At 38.8% G+C, this 13,391-nt stretch overlaps 1 long non-coding RNA gene across 1 annotated transcript; it reads left to right on the top strand.

Annotated features, from left to right (window-relative positions):
• Positions 1–2,933: 2,933 nt before the first annotated feature.
• LOC147549225 (uncharacterized) lies at positions 2,934–11,575 on the top strand. Its single transcript, XR_015237962.1, has 2 exons — positions 2,934–3,216; positions 11,298–11,575. It is a non-coding gene; the product is annotated as an uncharacterized LOC147549225 (long non-coding RNA).
• The last annotated feature ends 1,816 nt before the right edge of the window (positions 11,576–13,391 follow it).

Raw genomic sequence — 13,391 nt, 5'->3', positions numbered from 1 at the left:
CCAAAATGACTGTTGCATTGGAGAGAGTTTTTTTTACAAAAAACTCAAAAAATCCTAGCTGGCATTCAGTTTTTCAATTTGAGTGTTGCATTGGAGATGCTAAGTGTCCTAGATTCGTAACTACTCAAGACATCATTTCACCTCCTTTTGTGGAGATCGTTGATACTACCTTAGGATATAGCTAGCTTAAGAACTATTGAATCCTTCATAAAAATAAAGTAATGGTGCGTTTGGATGGCGGAATCATGAATCCGCGGATTCATGAGTCATTGGGATTCATGATTCCACGGATTCATGAATCCAAGTAATATTTTTTGGCTTGTTTGGCAACTAAGAATCCTATGATTTATTATTATTTGATTATTTTAAACGTCTTTAGAAAAAATATGATTTTTGAAAAAAAATAATGATTTTGTAGAAGGAAATATTTTTTTGTTGATTTTAAGTTTGAAATTTAGATTCATTAATCCAAAATCCTAACAAATCCTAGGGGGTAGGGTGGGATTTTGGTCCAATACAAATTTTGGAATTAGGAATCCTTAGGATTCAAGAGTCTTAGGATTCTTGGTAGCCAAACAGACCAAGGATTCATGATTCCTACCAAATTCCACTTTTGATAAGAATCTTACTTAGGAATCCTGCAACCAAACACACTATAAGTTTCTTGAAATTTTAAACTTCGAATTGTATCCCCACGGAAGTAATCTTAAAGTGCAAACTAACCCACCAAGCGCGTTACTTCAGGGGGTTGTGCCTAGAGACAAAATCTAACATGGGTTGGACACGACCCAGGGACACGAGATGGTTGTGGTCCTGCGAAAATGATACTCCTAGAATAATCATCACCATCATGATTCCACCGCAATATCTCAACCACCACCGCATACGTCTGTCACCACCACCAGGACACATGCCACCGCTACCGCCACCTTACCTCCATCACCATCAGGTACGTCTTGCATGAACCAACACAAAGAAAGGTTAGAAGAACAATTCACGTGATCTAAGGGTTCCAAACTAAGTGCTAAAACAAAGAGAAAGCTTTGCTTTGCACATAGTTTTAGTCTCACATGGACAAAGTTTCGTAGTGATACTTGTTGTTGGGGCTATAAAACCCCAGCCCCCACATATTTGAGCAAAAGACAAACCAAAGAGCAAAGTAAGGTGCCATGCAATTAGTTACCAAAGAAAATTTTAGTATCATAGTTCAAAAGTATGGTGAGACATGATTGACATAAATTTGATCTCAAATTCATTTGTAGGCAATTGTGTGACGAATTGGTGCAACACAGGTTGTTCTTGTGTCACAAGTCGTGCCATGTCATGGTATATGCCATTCTTTTTTATATTCATGGTATATGCCATTGAGATGTGTGCCCTTATGTAGAATGATTCGTGTTAAAAGTGGAGCTAAATCTCAGCCTCTCAACCATGCCATGACCCATATAAGATGTGGTGTAGTGGAAGGCTGGACCAATCCCCCCGGTTGTGTTGTCAACACGATTCCTTGCCCACCACCATGATGGATTAATGTTGTTTATTATTATTAGCTTTTCTATAATGGTGTTGAAATTTTTAAGTCTTCCAAGGCTTAGAGCATCTCCAGTGCAAGACTCAGTCTTAAAATCTTAAGTGACACAACACCATTATAAGACTGAGTCTTGCACAGAATCTTGAATTAGAGTTTTGCACTGAGTCTTTAAGTCCAATTTTTTATTTATCTATTTTTTTAATGAATATATTACCCCTATTTTGAAGCGAAATTCCTTCTAACCCTCAAAAAATAAATTTGGGAGCTTGGAAAACTCGACAACAACTGAGAGAGAGAGAGGGGGATGATGAGTTCGACTTTGTTGAGCTGAATTTTTACGATATTTGTGAGGGACTGAAATCGCCGGTCAAAGAAGTCGAAGGAATTGGGTCATTAACCGAAAGTCAGACTGTTACTCGTAATTATTTTATGGGTATTGACAATGTTCTTGGGCCTTAACCTGTCTCACAAGAAATGAAACACACGTGAAATACCAGGGTGGTGTTGATCAAAGAGACTCTGACGATCATGTCAGTAAGCTTATATGAGAAATAACAAATACAAAAGCAATGTCTGAGATATCACCATCGAAGAGGAATGGTCAGAGTATAGCGCCACTCGTGGAATGGTCGGAGCTTGATCTCTACAGGTTAGGTTTGATTTAGGATAAAAGCTTGTCTTACTCATTGATTTACCAAGAGAAAGAAATAACTAGAATGACTGCTCAAACGATTCCTGCCTTGCCTAAAGAGAGACAATGACAACCATACACCAGGAAAGAAAAATTATGGTTGTTTGCCTATCACTTCTTAATAGTGAGTGTGTATAAAAGAGAAAAATAGTTATTTGTCCTTAACTACGTAAGGTAAGGTCATCCTTAGATATGTAGAAGAGAGGAAGTGGATTGCATGCCTAAAAAATGAATCGTCATATTGTATGTTGTATGAGAGGATCAACGTGGATGAGTAGAAAAAGTAAGACACTCGTTCTTAAACCATCATTCTTTTTGTGGAGAATGAGATCCCTTGTATGAGATAGAAGATGAAATGTTTATGCTCCGAGAAAGTAGGGCAGTCATTCAACATATGTATGAGATAGAAAGTAAGGGATTTGTCAGTTGTTCAGTGAAGAATCCAACGGCTTGTATGTTGATTGCTCGTCTTTTTTTTTTTTGAGAATACGACTACGGTCTACACGATAACCGCCTAATTTAAACTGAGAATGAAAGAGATCTGAAGCCTGACTTCGAAGAGGGCTAAATCCGACAAATTATTACATTATTCATAGCCTAAATTACATAGGATAAATCTTGAGGGCAACTGCTTCCACCGAGACTCGATCCCACGACCTCATGGTCTTAAGAGGGGTGTCCAACCGTTACACCAAAGGGTGGTGGACTGCTCGTCTTTTTATTGTGTCCTTATAGCTTGTCATTTTGGATATTAGTAATGTTCAGTCAGCTATCATTTCGAATGATTGTAACTCATATTCAATGGATAAGGTGTTATCCCCCTGTTAGTTGTCACCTTGAATGACGGTACCACTTCTTTAGGCGGATATATTGGCAGGAGATGATCTTGGACAACATCATGGGGGACGGTCCTCCCGCTAAAACGTCTGACCTCTTTATCCAATATGCGCAAGTGCAACCACAAGTATTCTCTGGTTATTCCGAGTGCCTAGAGGTGAGGGGGTAAGCCCATTTGTTACTTGATTTGTAAATTTGGTCAATGCGTGAGCTCAATGGCGCAGACTTTTTATGGGTACTCTCGATAGTAGTTGGCCCGGACAATACTTTTATCAAATCATCAAGTGATTAGAGGTTTAGGATTGTTGAATGTCCTTAGTTGTTGTTTGAGATAAACTTTTTAGGGTTTTCGAGTTGTTTTTGTTAAAGAATTCTAGAGAGAGGTTAACATTCATGTTTTTGTTCAACCAATTCGCTAGGGTTTTCATCTTGTTTCTGTTAAACAAAATCATGTTGTTGTTTGAAATTTAGTATTCAGGGTTTTCATCCGGTTTTCATTATCTCTCTTCCTCTTATTTCTCTCTTTTTCTTTCTCTCAGTCTCTTTCTATCTTCTCCTTTCTCTTTCTCTTTCTCTCCAAAGTTTATTTTCTCTTTCCATGGCTGTCTGTAGAAACAAGTTATTTTTCATAGATAACAAAACTTTTGACCCTCACTATGATTCCGCCATTGGAGTCAGGATTACAGAAAGAGGGCATCATTTAAATCATGTTGATTGGCTGTCTTCTGAACACGCCTACGACATCATTCAATTTATCCGGTCGGAAGCGAAGAGAGAGAAAGGCTACAACATTAAGAGGATTGCTGATAAGGATTTGTGTGGCACTGAGAGAGGCTCAAAAATGACTCGGGTGAGTTTATGCGAGGGTCGAAATTCATACCATCAAGGGTACATCAGAACTCCAGATTCAAGCCATTTTGTTTTCCGACAAGGAACAACAGACAAGGATGGAAACTTTTTGCTGATGTCCTTGAACTTGTAGTCCATGGCGGTCCTCTCTTTGATCAAGGAAAATATAGCTGGCATGTTCACTTCCCACTTTTGGCGAAATCTAACTCCAAAGTTAATCCACCGGTATGGGGTCAAACTAGCAGATTTATTGGTAGCCAAAGGGGTATTCATGGTGAAGGAGGATCTTCTCCTAAATGGAGACCAAACTTCGGCTATGGAGCAAGGAAATCTATACACTCCACATGGGTGGTATGTGAAGTCACTCCAGGTAATCCCGGTTGGGATAAGGTGGCCATAGCTATCAGGAAGGAGCTTAAATGGAGAAGGACAGTTGATCTTAAATCTTTTTCTAGGAGCAAATGTATTTTCTTGGTCCACAGTCAATCAAAGCTAGATTTCATTATCAAGAAGCCTGCTTTTAGAGCTTATGGAGTCACTATATCTTTTAAACCATGGCTACCCACTTGTAACAACATAGAAGATATTATTGATTGCTCAAAAGGAATTTGGATAAAGGTAAGAGGTCTCCTTCATGATCTTTGGAATTTGGAAATGCTCAAGAAGATTGGAAATCTGTGTGGAGGATTCTTGGGAGTTGATAACGCAACAATCAATTTTGGTATAATGTCATATGCAATCATTCTAGTTAGAGGGCCTTGTAATGTTATACCGCTGGCTTTGGACCTGTATGAAGTCCGCCATGACCTCAAGGTGGTTATCGAACTCTTTACCTTCCGGAGAAGGATAGCTCCGGGAACCTGACCGGAGGTCTCCAAAGATAGTTTGAATATCCAGAATAGAGGTGTCACAGTCAATCATGGTGAAACTCTCACTGGGAATGCAGTCGTTACAGTAGGCGTTGATGTTCACTCTACCAATTTTCTAAAGAATGGAATGACTGATACTGTAGCGGCAGCTTTCCACAGCGTCTCGAAACCGACAAATAAGGACGTCCCTGACACTGCATACATTTGTAGACCCGGAAAAGAAATTATGTCAGCGGTAGACGAAATAAACCAGGGAGTTAATCATATAAAAGGAAATCATTTTCTTGGGATCAACAGGGGGTCTTTTTCGTAGACAATGAAGCAGGAACCTCGTTAGTGGAGCCTACTACTTTTATACCGGTTGAAAATCGATTTGACTCTTTGGCTGTAAAAGACATTAATGACGAAGTACTTTTAGTCAATGGTGACATCCCATCCAAAACTTTCTCAGAAAAAGGCCACCTGGCGGATGACCATACATCCTCTAGGGGTTTTGTTAATCAAGTGGGTCATCCCATTTCTATGGGCCATCACCATAGACCAAGTGTTTCTCAGGAAGATATCATGGGGGGCCAAATTATTAGGAAGCCCAAGACTAGTAGGTGCCCCCAAATTGACAAATCTTTAATGGATTGTTATGTAAACAACGCCATAAAAAGGCTTTTAAGCAGTATGGACCTAAGCTCGTTTGGCAATTTGGAAGAAAATCCGTCACGAAGAAATGGATGAAGAAGAATAAAAATTCTAAGGGTTCAGCTTCATATAAAGAAATGCAGTATACTACAGAACCAAATTTTAATCTTGCTTTATGCGTTGGGTCGGAGCAGAATGACAACAAGTTACCATTTATTTCTGCCTATGCTGGAGAGGTGGCATTGACCAATAATCTAGGAGATAAGGCTCAACCTACTTCATCATTTGGAGTGGTAGATTCAGATCTAACCTTATCCCTTGTTATTGCTTCTTTATCAAAATCACTGTCCATAGTTGTTGTTGAATCTGATCAAGACATTATATCAGTTGATGCTGTCGTTAATCCTATTTTAGTAAATAGAGCCTCCTACGAGAAGGATGTTACCTGTCATCAAAAAGTTGAGGCATTAATGAATGGGTGTCTATCTCTAAACATCTGTTTTATGGGTAGAGAAAATGAGTTTTATGATTTACTTCATAAAATTGTTTCCAGATATGAGAAGTCAGATATTCCGATTTCAATCTCATCCAAGGACAGGGAATTTCTCGATGAACCAGTGCTTCTTTCCCTCGAGCCCATAGATGAAAGGATCCCAGACTCACCTAACATAGATGATGGAATTCAGAATAACTCATATCCCTTGTTAGCTAGAGATAACCTGCTATTAGATGAGCCCAAGATACAATTCAACGATGATGATATTAATTAAGTTCTAGAAGAAGAAGAAGAAGAAGAAGAAGTTGTACTCAACTCAGAAGAGAACAACAACAATGTGGCTATTTCCGACTCTTTTGTTGCGCGTAACCATAAGGAATCAACCAATCATTGCTCTGAAGGGTTTTCATAGGGTATCTCATACACCTAATTGTCTAGTGTTGGTAGCGGAATCTCAAACATCTCTATGTTTAACACTAGTTTCCAGGATCTATACATGAACATACCAATGAACTAGATTGGAAAGAAGATTACCTCTTAATCGCTTTCTCACGAACTAAATCTCGACCAGTATTCGGAAGATAAGAGCTCCAAGTGTAGCTCCTCTACTTGAGACACCGAGTAATGACTTGAACTCCCTCCTTTCAGTCCGCTAGAACCTTCTTGAAGGTTGAGATGAAGAACTCCTTCTTCTTGACTAGATATTTGAGAAAACTCCTTTTCTCTCTCTCTCTCTGAGATGTATATTCTGAAACTCTTTCAGATGACAGTTTCTCTGTGAGAGTTGCCTCTACTTTCTGCCTCTCTCTTTAGGTTGTATAATTAGGTATATATAGAAATCCCTAGAAAAGGTATTAGACCCAAACTAGGATTCCTAAAACCTAATTACAAGGCAACTTCCAAAATCACCCTTTTAGGGTTACTTGAAGTGGCCGGCCAACATAGCCCTTTATGGGCTTCCTTGGACGGCCCACTTAGGACCTAACCGGCCATGTTATGGCCGACCCCTTGCCTAGGTCGGCCATCACATGGCCGGCCCACCTAAAGCCTTTCCGGGCCTCCCTTTCGGGCCCGGACATGTTTGTATCTCTTCGGACTTCTCCGAATTAATGGACTTATCAATAATGAATCCAATCCACTTATTTGCCATTATCCTTCTAGTCGATTCTCTCCGTTCAAATCATTACTCTGATGTGTAACCCTTGTAGGATCCGGTCTATGTTAGCCGCGGATTACCGAAGTTATCCGACGATCGTAGTTGGCTTCTAGCTAAGCATTACGACCCCTAATTGGACCGGATTAATGATCTTCCGAGTAAGGTCATTAAGATCCTATTCGCCAAATTGTACGCATTGCAACCTTGGTCGAAGGACACTCCTTCGGAAGGATACCATTTCTTCAGACCGAGGCAATATATCCTTCATGCTCCCCCCCTTACAACTTCAACCAGCAAATTAGAAAGGGAATCGGCGCAATTAGCTTGGTCTTTCAAAGAGGATCGGGTTCTACCAGGGTCAAAGAGGAAATATCAAAAAGGTGTTGGAGGGTAATCAATGGATCTTAAGTTCGTCACTTGGAATGTGTGGGGGATCAAAGCAAGAGGCAGAATCCCAGCACTAAGAAGAATTATAGTTGGAAAAAATATTGATGTGGCGATGATTCAACAGACACTAACTCATGACATTTCAAATCTTTGGTTCATAAGTTGTGAGGTTCCTCAAACTGTAGCTGGATTCATTTACCACCCGAGGGTCGTTCTGGGGGTATATTATTGGTGTGGAAGGAAAGTACAATCTCAGTTGAAGATAGTTTGCTCGGCGCTTATTCTATATCCGTTGTAGGGAACGTAATAGGTCGAGATCAAAAGTGGCTTTTGACAGCAGTTTACGGTCCGGCAGACGAAGCTAATAAGAGATTCTTATGGGATGAATTAGATAATGTGAGAGCTCTCTGGGATTATCCTTGGTGCATAGGTTGTGATTTAAATGCCATTAAAACTCCAATCGAAGGAAACAAGAGATGCAGAAGACACATTAATATGTCCAAGTGAACAATTTTCTAGATAGATGGGAACTGATAGACCCCCCTTTAGTTGGTGGGAGATTCACATGGACTAATGGACAAGGTGCTCCTTTACTTTCAAGACTTGACAGATTTTTGTATTCTAAGGATTGGTGTCACGAGAGAGTCGAAGGGAATCAACAAATTCTGATCCGTACAGGCTCCGATCACGCCCCTATTACCTTGGAATTTGGAACTGCAGTAACAGGTAAGCCTCCCTTTCGGTTTGAAAATTATTGGATTGAGCATCCATCTTTCAAAGAAGTGATGGCATTTTGGTGGTCAAGAATTGATGTTACGGGGTGGCCTAGTTATATTTTAGCTAAGAAACTTCAAGTTATTAAAGGCATAATATCAGAATGGAGTAAATCAACTTTCAAAGAACAAGAAACAAGACTTAAAACTGTTGAAGAACTGATTATGAATCTTGATAAATTAGAGGAAACTAACCCTTTAGAAGAGAATGAATTCCAACACAGAATTACGTCGAGAACCGAACACGAAATGAATTCTTCTAACATTGAAACTAAGTGGTTGCAACGTAGTAAAACCAAATGGATCAAAGATGGAGAAAAGAATACAAAATTCTATCATCAGGTTGCAAACACTCGATATACTAATAACAAGATTCAAAAATTGCTTCGAGACGACGAGGAAATTACTAGCAAAGAGGAAATTCGGGCTGAAACAGTGGCTTTTTATGAGAGATTGTACAGTGAAGAAGAAGATTGGAGACCCGACATAGATAACATGGACTTTGGTTCAATTTCGATCATTGATAAAGAAAATCTAAAAAAGCCAATTACAGAAGGAGAAGTACTTCATGCGTTGGCCATATGTGGCAATAATAAATCTCCAGGCCCAGATGGAATGACAACGGAATTCCTATCATCATGTTGGTCAATCATAAAGGATGATTTTATGAAAGTTGTTCACGAGTTCTGTTCAGAAGGAAAACTAAATTGGAGATTAAATTGCAACTTCATTGCACTTATACCTAAGATAGCTGGTGCTACAGAGTTGAAGAATTTCAGGCCCATTAGCTTAACTGGTTGTGTCTACAAGATATTTTCCAAGATTTTGGCAACTAGAATAAAGCCAATCATGTAGAAGTTAGTTTCTTTCAATCAAGGTGCCTATGTTGAAGGTCGTCAAATCCTTGATAATGTTCTTATAGCCAGAGAATGTATAGATTCAAGAATTCGCTCTAATATGTCGGGCTTCAATTGTAAAATCGACATGGAGAAAGCTTTCGATCACGTCAACTGGAATGTTGTCAACAAGTTGTTGGTTAAAATGGGGTTTGGTTGGCGCTGGCGTAGATGGTTAAAATGGTGTGTATCTTCTCCAAGATTTTCGGTACTGGTTAATGGAAAGGCTTCTGGTTTCTTCAAAAGCTCAAGCGGTCTTCGTCAAGGTGACTCCCTTTCTTCCATACATATTCATTCTTGTCGTAGAAGTTTTATCACAATTACTTCAAAATTTTATCAAAATTCACTCACATTCAATTTGCGGATGATACTATTTTATTTCTCGATGCGGATCAGATCCAAATAAGCAAATTAAAAGATATTTTGGTCTATTTCGAAGCTATCACAGGTTTAAGGATTAACCTTTCAAAAAGTTCTTTGATCCCTATTGGTGATACGAGTAATATTGTTGAATGTGCTAATCTTTTAGGTTGCGGTATTGGTTCGCTGCCGTTGTCTTATTTGGGCATCCCTCTTGGTTCCAAGATCAAGAACATCAACATTTGGGATACCATTCTAGAAAAGATGGAAAAGAAAATGGCTCCTTGGAAAAAAAGATTTGTCTCAAAGGGTGGAAGGTTGATTTTGATCAAATCCACTCTTAATAATATATCCACTTACCTTCTCTCTATATTGTTGCCACCTTGTTCAGTAATTCTTAAGATGGAGAAAATCATTAAGAAGTTCTTGTGGGGAGATAGCAGCTCAAAGAAAAAGATGTATTGGGTTGGTTGGGATAAAGTTTGCAGAAAGAAAAAATTTGGTGGTTTGGGTATTAGAAAGATTAAGAATATTAGCACGGATTTATTAGGGAAGTGGGTTTGGAGATATGGTGAGGAAAAGGATAGCATGTGGAGAAAGGTTATCCAAACAAAATATGGTGGACTAGATCATGTTTGGTTTCCTAATCTAATTGGTTTATCTCACGGTGTAGGTAGTTGGAAGAGCATTTCAAAGAATTTGAATATGGTGGCGGCTCACACGTCAATTGTAATTCACAATGGAAAATCAGTTAGATTTTGGGAGGACCAATGGATAGATAATGAAACTCTAAAGAACAAGTTCCCCGCTCTATGGAGAAACTCAAATAAAAAGAATTGTTGTTTAGCGGATTGTATTATAGGTGTTGGTAGTCTCAAGGCATGGAACCTGGGACTAAGGAGCACATCTAGAGACTCGACTTTGGAAGACATTGCTAGCTTTCTCGAGTACATTGGAGAACCTCCAACTCTCAATCAAGAGTCGGATAATAGGAAATGGAAATCGTCCAAGGATGGAATTTTTAGTGTAAAATCTTTGTATGACATTGCTTCCAATCAAGAACATAGTCCAACCCAATTTCCGGTGAAGAAAGTTTGGATGGAATAGGTACCCACTAAGGTCTCCTTCCTTTTATGGGCTTGTATCCTCAATTCAGCCCCCACTATGGACATGCTTCAAAGGAGGGGATTTCAATACCCAAACATGTGCCTGTTATGCAGATCGGCTGAAGAGAATGCCTCTCACTTGCTCATCTCCTGCAGCTTTACTGAAACCATATGGAGATACTTCCTCCCGGTGATCAATTGTCCGTCTCCAATGCCATCCACTTTGGATACTTTCTTTAGGTTTTGGAAGTTTGAGAAGTCAGATACGATGAAAGGATTCCTTCAGCAGATTACTCCCTTTGCCATTTGGTGGTGTATATGGTTAGAGAGGAATAATCGTCTTTTCCGTGATGTTGCTCACTCCACTGATAGAGTTATTATGTCGATCAAGGCCACCATTTTCAACTAGGGCTTGCCGACTAGGTTCTTTGGGAATTTATCTGTGGGTTTTTTGTTAAATTCTTGGGAGACTATAGTTTCTAATATGTAAAGTCTCCCATCCTCCATTGCTTTTGTAGTTCTTTTTTCGTGCTTCCTAAGCACTCAGTTAATATATTATCATTCATCAAAAAAAAAAAACCTGAGGCAAAGTTAAGAATTGATGATAGGATCATGTGAAAAGTGAAAGTGACCACAACCGACTTTTCATATCAAGAGTTCACGAAAAAAAGTTTTTAGTATACAAACCCTAATGAGTGTTAATTATTTTACAGGTTCATGCACCTAAACAATATCATGCATATATTGTTAGAAAATTTTCTTTCGAAATGGAATAAAGAGGGATAGGGAGATCTGAGACTTGAAACTTGTCTTTGATAAATTGTCCTTAAAGAACCCTCTTCGGTCGCAATTATTTGAAGGTTACAAGGTATATTGTTTTGCAGGATATGTAAAGCCTATGTGAGATTGCGTCAAATGAAACTTTTTGTACCGAAGTATTTATATGATTTTTAGTTTTATACCATAATAATTTAATTTAATATTTACTGAATTTTCAAATCATTCCTGTTTGAGCTATTCTTGTTTGAAGTAACATTGATTGTGAAAATAGTCCCACATGGGAGAATGGGTAACTAGCAACCAAGAATATAAAGTATAGGCCCTCTCCACTCATTGCAAATTGGTTTTGAGTTAAATGGCCACAAACTTAACAAGGTATCAGAGTTAGGCCCACACGTGATAGGCTTAAAAGCCACACGTGCTCCACGTCACCCGTAAAGAAAAAAAACACACGTGTTAGGCTCAAAGAACGCCATACGTGAGGGGGGCGTGTGAGAACAGTCCCACATGGGAGAATGGGTAACTAGCAACCAAGAATATAAAGTATATGCCCTCTCCACTCATTGCCAATTGGTTTTGAGTTAGATGGCCACAAACTTTGGGATAAAGTAAAGAGTTGTACTCTTATGATTCAAGATAAGAAAAATATCAGCATTAGTAATTCTGTAATAATTTTTATAACGTTAAGAATTAATTTCTAAATTGTAACTTTCTAACAGTCTCATTGGGGATTAAAAGAAGAAAACAAATATATTATTAGATGATTCCAATCTGCAAGTTGTCTTGAGATGGTTTCTTAAGAGCGTTAATTCGCGAGATAAAATTTAATTTACAACATTTCAAATTTATGTTAGCCTACTTTGACGTGAAATCTTAGTTCTGCATGTTTCGATTATCATCTCTAACATTCTTTATGTTTTCTTTGATCATCTAAGAGTCTAATTACTTAGTTGCTATATTACTTGCGTATCAAAGAAACTTTAAATGGAAAATAATTGAAATGATCATTTAGAAACTTCATACAACGAGTTCGGTTTCGTCAACAATTTAATGTTTTCTATATTATTGAATAATTTTGTATTTTTATTCATTGATACGTGAAGTACATTTTCAACTTTATGTTAACGTACTAGGGGCACCCGTTAAAGTTTCGCACTTCACTCTCAAATTTTCAATTACTAGTGTTGTATAAATACTCATAGAAGTGTCTAAATTACAAGAACTTCCACTTTTGAAATTCATGCTGCCAGTAAACTAATACGTTTGTTGGGTTTATACAATGGTTGGGCCCATTTGGGTGATTCCATGGTTGGGCCCATTGCCATCTAATAATTAATTGAGCGTGAGCCTCACCCACTCACTACTAGTCAAGACTATTTGTCTTCTAGTTAGCACATGGGTGGGGTCCACCTCTAGAAGGAAGATGGCATTCAAAGCTTTCTTTCTCTAGACAATTAATGTCCCACATCTCTCAACTAGTGAAACTAAAGGTATCTTATAATAAGTTGTTTGACAACTCATTGTAAAGCACATGGTGGTGTAGAGAAGACTCCCACACGCACGCGCACACATGTGAGGCATTTGGGCTTTTAACCAATTAGGACTATTTGGGCTATTTGGGCTTATAGGCCTTTGGGCCGTGGCCCGTGAGCCCGTGAGCCCGTGTGCTTGGGTGCTCGGGTGCTCGGGAGCTTGGGAGCTTATAGTGAAAAGACTCTTTTGCCACGAAGAGTAGTTTTACTTAAATTCGGATTTTGACTAAGTCGGTGGGATTAACCTAATCAGCATTTGAGTATATCTCTAACTGATCTCGTAGGGTTAATCAAATTTGTTTCCGAGTTTATCTCCCACTCCCTTAACTTCTCTACCACGTTTCCTAGGCGAATAGGGTTTTCTCAGAGGTTATATATACTGGCCGAAATCAAGAGAGAATATACACAACTCAATTTCGGCTATCTTTCTCTTTCTGACTGTTTAAGTTTTCGAGTTCTGTTATCTCCATTACTATCTCTGTTAGTGCAGACAGA

This window comes from Eschscholzia californica, unplaced genomic scaffold, assembly GCF_041429995.1.
Source record: "Eschscholzia californica isolate CP2 unplaced genomic scaffold, dmEscCali1.0.p SCAF_3, whole genome shotgun sequence".
In the NCBI taxonomy this organism is placed as follows: Eukaryota; Viridiplantae; Streptophyta; class Magnoliopsida; order Ranunculales; family Papaveraceae; genus Eschscholzia; species Eschscholzia californica.
Note: the sequence above shows the minus strand (reverse complement) of the source record. Positions and strands in the feature narration are given on the sequence as shown.